Below are 7,666 nucleotides of genomic sequence, written 5' to 3' on the forward strand. Positions count from 1 at the left end.
AATAGATATTGAGTTGTAAATAGTTATAAATGCTTTGTTTAGCTGCTCATTCATGTTTATGTAGCTTCATGGGCAACATTTACATATACATTCTTGGCTAGCTAGATTTGTTGCTGCAATGTTGTACTTGTTGATTCACACATTAGGTGCCACGTGGAGAATTTTCAAAGAATTTTATTAATGAATGTAAACAGTGAACCCTCCCCCTCCCAAAAAAGGAGAAAAGTTAACTGCATGGATCAATATGCTCTTGTTTCTATTAATTCAACTAATGATCATTGGTGAACACTAGCCATTCTTATAAGTAACTGATGCATTACTTCGATAAGTGTTGAGTCATTGAACTGTGTAATGTAAAACATCTGTTATTAATGAATGTGCTATATATATATATATATATATATCAATGTTCTGAAAATCGGACCGGACCGGCCGATCGGACCGATTTAACCGGGAACCGGTGTGAAAAACGGTCCGGTCCTCCCCCTAAAGCCGTCATTTTCAAAACTATTAGAAAATCGTTGAACCGGCCGATAACCGGTCGGTTGGACCGGACTAGAAACCGACCGGTTCTTAAGAAACGACGTCATTTTCATTTTTTTTAAAAAAAAAATTAAAAAACCCCCACCCCCACGCGAGTTCCTCACTCACATACCCACCCCCACACACCAAACACCCACACACTCAAGCCCTAAGGTTCCCCAGACGGCCAAACCTAAAATCCATCTTCGTCAATGGAACTGCCGCCGCCGTCCGTGGTTGTCGGCATCTCCACGGCCTCCTCCTTCCCCTGTCCCAAATCCATACGGCCAGACCTTCTCTTCTAGGCTTTCTAGCTCGGCACGTCGTCCTGTCTTCGTCGGTAACTTCGCTGTTCAAGGCTTTCAGCTGCTGCGCCGTCGTGTCGCCGTTGTCGTCCTGCTGTCAGTGGAAGGTTAGTGAATTTGTTTTTTATTTTGAGCTATCAAACCCAAAAAACCCCTAAGCTGCTTGAGGTTTTTTGGTTGTTTCCATTCCAACACAGCCTTGGATGAGAGCGAAAGTGACCCTTGGATTCCTTTTTCCCCTGTTTCAATCAGCTTTTCATTTTTTTTTAAATTTGTGTATTGGTCTTTTGTTATTCAGCTTGTGAAGTTGTGATTGCTTTTAAGCATTTATCGTAGATTCAAAGTTGTAGTACTTTGATGGAAATTATGAATGGATATCAAAAGCTTATTACAAGGGACCCATAATCGCGAATATTAGTTCATCCTTTATCATACCCTATATTTGTGATAATAATTATATTTAATTTGATTATTCGGTTGCAGCTCATTTTCGTCGACATGTTTCTCATATTTTCATTTTATTAAAGAAATTTGAGCTAATTTGATTTTAATCTTCACATTATCGGAATAATAACGAAATGAAGGATGATGGGAAGAGTGTTGTTTCCGCTATGGCCAATAATGAAAATCAATTTTATAAGAAGATTCTTATTTTTTGTTCCTGAAATTTTAATTGAATTAAATCCATTTAGTCAAATATTCAAGTTGTAGCAGTACTTCATTGCTTCAAAGTTCAAACAAAACACAGTTTCTGAAATTTCTGAAATTTTTGTTCAAATTTTCTTGTAATGTTTTGTAATATTTTGTATGTTTGTTGCTATTTTGTAATTGCTGGTTGCTGGGTGTTTAGTGTCATCACTGATTTGGAATGTTTTATAATGTACAATGTTTGTTACTGTTTTGTAGTTGCTGTTTTGTAATTGCTGGTTGCAGGTTTATTGTGATTATTGGTTAATGTTTTGTAATGTTTGGTGCTGAAGGCTGATTGTTGAGTTCAGATATAGTTGTTTATTTTGACTTGGGTAAAGAGACTTATGGTCATTTATAGTTGCTGATTTTGCTAGTTTTGGAATGTTGAATGCTGGTTTTGCTGAAATGTTTTGGCCACTAGAGCTTCTTTGATCAATTTCTGCTGAGAATATGCTATACACAGGTCTATGATCACTTGATCAGAGAATCTTGACTCCCCAAGATCGTAAGATAATTGGTGAAGGCCTCTCCCATGCCATAAGATTCTATCACACCTTGAGGAAAAAAGTATGCATTATTTTGATTGTTTTGTATTTCCATTAACCACTTCTCTTATTGTTTTGTATTTCCATTAACCTCTCTGATTGATAAATCTTTATGTTGACATTTAATATTTGATATTTCTTTATACTATTTAACTTGAGTTTGTATATTAATAAGAGTATATGAATTTGATTGATGACATTTAAGATAGTTTTTTAAATTTGAAAATTATTTTAATATTTATATTATACTATAATTATATTTTAGGATGTTTATTTATAATTTATTTATTATTTTATTTTAAAACGGTTTTTCCAGTTGAACCACTGGTTAAACCGGTTGGACCAGTGAACCAGTAAACCAGTAACTAGAGCGGTTTGATTATCGGTCCGGTTTTTCGAACCTTGATATATATATATATATATATATATATATATTCCTTTATTTGTATACATACAGTGGTTATGATTTGTGAAATTGAAATTTGTCCTCCTAACTGTTGGTTGCTTTGGAGAAGAGGATTAGCTGGTGCCAAGACATTGCTTGATCCTGTCTCTTGAGGTGTGCACTTAAACTTTTTTAGTTCTTTCTTTTGTTGTTCCTGCTGTGTAATAAAAGAAACATAGTCTTTTAAGTTATTAACTTGTCATCTTCTGCTCTTCACCATTCTATTTGCGCCAGTAATGCACATGTTCAAAGTATTCCTCTTGCTCATTCAAGGACTTATTATATGTACTTTATTAAGACCATCTTGTACTAACTTATTATTTTCATGAATAGTGCATGGTATGGAATATAGCAGAAACTAATTAACAATGAAATGCTTCACTTATATATTAACCAGTTTTTGGTTCTTCATATTGATCTGAAGGACATTATTGATTCCCTTCTTCTAGCATGTGTAACACCCCAATTACCCTAAGCCTTACCTCTAGCCGTAAAGCAAAGGTTAATCAGAGGTTACGAGAATCCTAAGGCTTATACATACATACATACATACATACATACATACATACATACATACATACATACATACATACATATATATAAGGAAATAATATATTCTAGAAGCCCAATGAAGGATTAAGCTCAAAACAGAATTACAAAAGCGCGAAACGTTCATACGAAGCTAAAGCGCAAGACATAAGGTATAGATGCAAGAAAATAAAACACACACACACACACACACACACACACACACACACACACACACACACACACATATATATATATATATTATAATCATAGAGAACTAGCCGCAACTTACGGAGTTTAAGCCGACTAGTTACAAATAAAAAAATAAAGAATTTTGGAGTTAAAACAGCTTATACAACTTATCTTTCAAATAAGCCTATATGGCCATAAAGTTAAATATAAAAAAGGTGAGAGAATACTACGACAAAGTAAAACAGAAACATACGAGGAAAGAACTATACTCCGCTCTGTCACCATGTCCGCAATTTCACCGAGGTGAATTACGACCTGCATCTGAAAAACAACAACAAAGTATGGAATGAGAACCGAAGGTTCTCAGTATGGTAACAGTGCCCAATGATGTAAGATGTAAGGCCCCGGAATGCCGAAGGCAATCCTAGAACTTCACATCACATAATGATATTCAAGCTTAGAACAAAAATAAATAAATAAAGAACTTAAACCATAAACCGGGTTATCTAAACTTAAGGGAATTCTAACTAATACTAATAACACCGCTGTATCTCACAGCCTTCGCCAACCTAACCTCCATAAGTTCCCATCGCCACCGCCTTCCTAACCTCCTCAGCACCAGACAAGCACAGATAATGCAAGCAAGTAATACATAGGTAATATTCATACATAGCAAGTAATTCGAAAAGCACGTAGGCATGCTATACAATTAGGCAAACTCAAGTAATCAAAGCAATCAAGCACATAAGAGATGCATTTGATGAATGTCTATCCTATTGGCTCATGATATCACTTGTCGGTCCGTAAATGCCAACCCAACACATCCTCCTGGATGTAGCCTTTTCTGTCATGCCAGAGATATAGTGCCCTGCGTACTCATACATCAGCTCTTCTCTGCGTCAGAGATATAGTGCCCTGCGCACTCCTGCAGTAGGGAGTCTACTACGTCAGGGATATGGGCCCCGCACACTTTCTACAGCAGAGAAGGAACCGACCACAAACAAATCATGCAGCAGAACAATCTACTACGCCGGAGATATAGGCCCTGTACACTCTTAACATTCAACAAATCATGCAACAGAAACATCTGTCACGCCGGAGAGATAGGCCCCTCACACTTTCATATAATCCAAACATTTCCTCATTATTCCTTTCCAAGTTCTCAACTCGTCACAACCATCATCAATTCATAATTTTCCATTCCAAACTCATCGGTTCAATAGCTTCTCAATTCATATATCTTCCTTCTCTCACACTCTACCAGACCCATCCTCAGCACTCCAGAAACCTAAACTTCCGTTTGCTAGCTTTTTAAAACAATACCAAATCAAACCTCCTAGGACATTTCCCATATTCTAATACCCAAAAATAAGCCCAAAAGCCTTAAAATGGGGTTATAGAAGCTTATAACCTTGTTCGGAAGGTGAAATAGTTGAAAACAAAGTTTAAGTTTGAGAAACAGGGCGTGTGCGTATGCACAGGGGTGTGCGTGCGCACGCCCAGGAAGTTTCAAAACGTGTGCATACGCACAGGTGCCAAAATTCACAGTCTGTTCATTCGCATAACCTGTGCTAGCGCCCCCAACAGACAACCCTTCCCAACTTGTGCTTGCGCACAGGGCTGTGCATACACGCAGGTTGTAAAACTCCATTGGTGTGTGCGTGCACATACCAAAAATCACAAAATTCTGCAACTCTGCAGAATTTTAGATTTCGACACCAAACTTTGAACAATCATAACTTCCTCTACAAAAATCTATTTTCCTTAAACTTTATATCGTCTTAAAGCCCTTGAAATCATCTTCAATTTAAAACCAATTTCAGTCGATTTCAAAAACCGAGGGCCAAGTTATAATTCATCAAAGTTCACCAAAAATTCATTTTTATCCAAAATCTCAACAAACTCAATTTTAACCAAAACTCAATCCAAAACCAATTATTCACAACCCAAAATTACTAGAATCACTCAAGAATCCATACCAAATATTTCTCAACCACATCAACCATTCAATCATATAAACCATTTAATACTCACCTCATCCAACTCTAAATTCAACCTAACATCACATCCCATATCCTTAATACCACCATTCAAATTCTCAACATTAATCAATGCTACAAGTACCACTTCCTTCATTCTATTATCATCAACCAATCCATTCAATTCATCAAACCACCTCATTCACTTACTTTTAACATGAACCACAATAACCAATAATCAAAATCACCACCAACATCCAAAACCATCATAAACCCGCATAATCAATATCAACCATCAACAATATGAATAATTACTACAAATTTCCATCAATTTCAATAATAATCAATCCCTCATCAATTACAATTAAATCACAACACTCATTATCCACCTCCATACAACTTAACATCAAGCATCCAATATACATACAAGTAATCATACACCCAAACATTCAATCCTATCTTAAGGTCAACTAGCCTAAGTGTCCAGAAACATTACATATTACATAAAGAAAACCGAAACCATACCTTGGCCGATTTCCAAACACACCAAACACCAAAACGAAGCCACCAAGCTTGATCCAAAGCCTCAACCAACTCCAACAAACACCAAAGCTCAAACGAACAATACATATATCACCAAAATCAAAACCTAAGATACACAAAATAACTAAACACAAGGGTTTAGTGGAACCTTACCTTATCCAACGAGAGTAGGGGTAAAATCCAACAATTACCCACTACTAGAGATCACCTAAACAACCAAAACCACAAAATCTACTCAAAAAGCATACATAAAAATGCGCAGAATCTAGGGCTAGAAACTGGAGATGGAGACGTGAGATCTTACCATATTTCTTTAGATAGAAAGGAAGAGTCCGGTCTTACCCGTTAGTGTTTTTAGCCCGTTTGGCCCACTTTGGGCCAAAACCTTTAAGATTAGTGTCCGGTTTTTTATTATAAATTATTTTTACCCCTTTCAAAATAATAAATCATTTTTCAAAATCTCATTTTCCAAAATACGCGGTATTGGACAAATTAGAGCCGGTACTGCCAGCTTAAGCGTCAGTACGCAATTTTTACAAAAACTTTTTGAAGAAGGTACATTTTTTAACTCAGAAAAATTCACTAAAATTAAATTTCACATTTTTATTTTCAAATTAAAACTTCTAAATTTTGAATCTATTCCAGGAACTTAAAATTATTATTTTTATAAAAACAGTTTTGCGTGAAAAACTCGGACTCTTACAGCATGCATGGCGCCTGATTTGGAGACCGGTGTTCCATTTAGAGCCCAGGCTATTATTGCCAATCCTCTAGCTTATGGTGAGTAGTTAGTAGATCAAATATAAATTGTTAGTAATATTCTTAGAAAGGGAATAGGAAAACTAGGATCACAAAAGTAACTTGCAAATTTGAAGTTTGAAATTCAGAGGCTTTTACATAAAAAAGCATGTAGAACATAGAAGTTTATTTTTCCAGAATTTGTTTCCCAAATTCATAAGGTTATTGTTGATTGCTCTTTATTTCAAAAGAAAAGTTTTCCTTTCATTCTTGCAGAACATGTTTATTGTTTGCAGATTTGTGTAACACTGGCACATGACTTTTTAAGAATGAAATAGATCAAACTCTATCATCTGCTCTGGCTTGCAGGACACACACATGTTGCTGAAGTCCTTGGGGTACCTCTTCACATCTTCTTCACAATGCCATGGACGTGAGTTTAAATTGCCTTAACAATTTTATATAGGTAAGATAAGGTTTCATAACAAGTTAGGCATAACTTCAGAATTTGATATTTAATATGCAGGCCAACATATGCATTTCCTCACCCTTTGGCATGAGTTCCTAAAAGTGTTGGTTATTGGATAAGTCTTTTGCCAAAATAATATTTTGTTATTTGATTTTGGTGCTTTTGTGGTTTTCAATAGATCTTTTTTTAATATTTCTTTCTGGCTCCAGCTATCTTATATAGTTGTGGATCTACTAATATGGTGGGGCATAAGAGGAATCATCAATGACTTCAGGAAAAACAAATTGAAGCTTGCTCCTATTGCATACTTCAGTATGTACCGTGGATCGATATCTCAGTTACCAATTGGCTACATGTGGAGTGATTTCTTGGCTCAAGGTGGATATCATATTCTTTTGTGATCTTCAAGCAGATTTTAGTTTGTGATAGCTTTGTTGCTTGTAATAAAACTGGTTGCACACAAGGATTTAGAAAATTCTTCACTAGACTTGCTTATGTTTAATGTGATCTGAACAAATTTTTTCATTGAACAGGATTTGATTCTCTTAGCTTGATGACATCAGTGCTAGTATTGCTTTCCTAATCTTTTTCTGCCATTTTTTTATTTGCATGTATTTTCAGCATGGATTTTGATTTAAGAAGCTACATTTTTTGACAGGTTTGTCCAGATGGAAAAACCATTGAAGCAGAGGTAGCACATGACACTGTTA

General features: G+C 35.8%; 1 long non-coding RNA gene across 1 annotated transcript; it reads left to right on the forward strand.

The window, feature by feature from the left end:
* Positions 1-638: 638 nt before the first annotated feature.
* Positions 639-2,229, forward strand: LOC140179486 (uncharacterized). Its single transcript, XR_011872965.1, has 2 exons — positions 639-934; positions 1,981-2,229. It is a non-coding gene; the product is annotated as an uncharacterized lncRNA (long non-coding RNA).
* The last annotated feature ends 5,437 nt before the right edge of the window (positions 2,230-7,666 follow it).

The sequence above is a fragment of the Arachis hypogaea genome, chromosome 15 (genome assembly GCF_003086295.3).
Source record: "Arachis hypogaea cultivar Tifrunner chromosome 15, arahy.Tifrunner.gnm2.J5K5, whole genome shotgun sequence".
Lineage (NCBI taxonomy): Eukaryota > Viridiplantae > Streptophyta > Magnoliopsida > Fabales > Fabaceae > Arachis > Arachis hypogaea.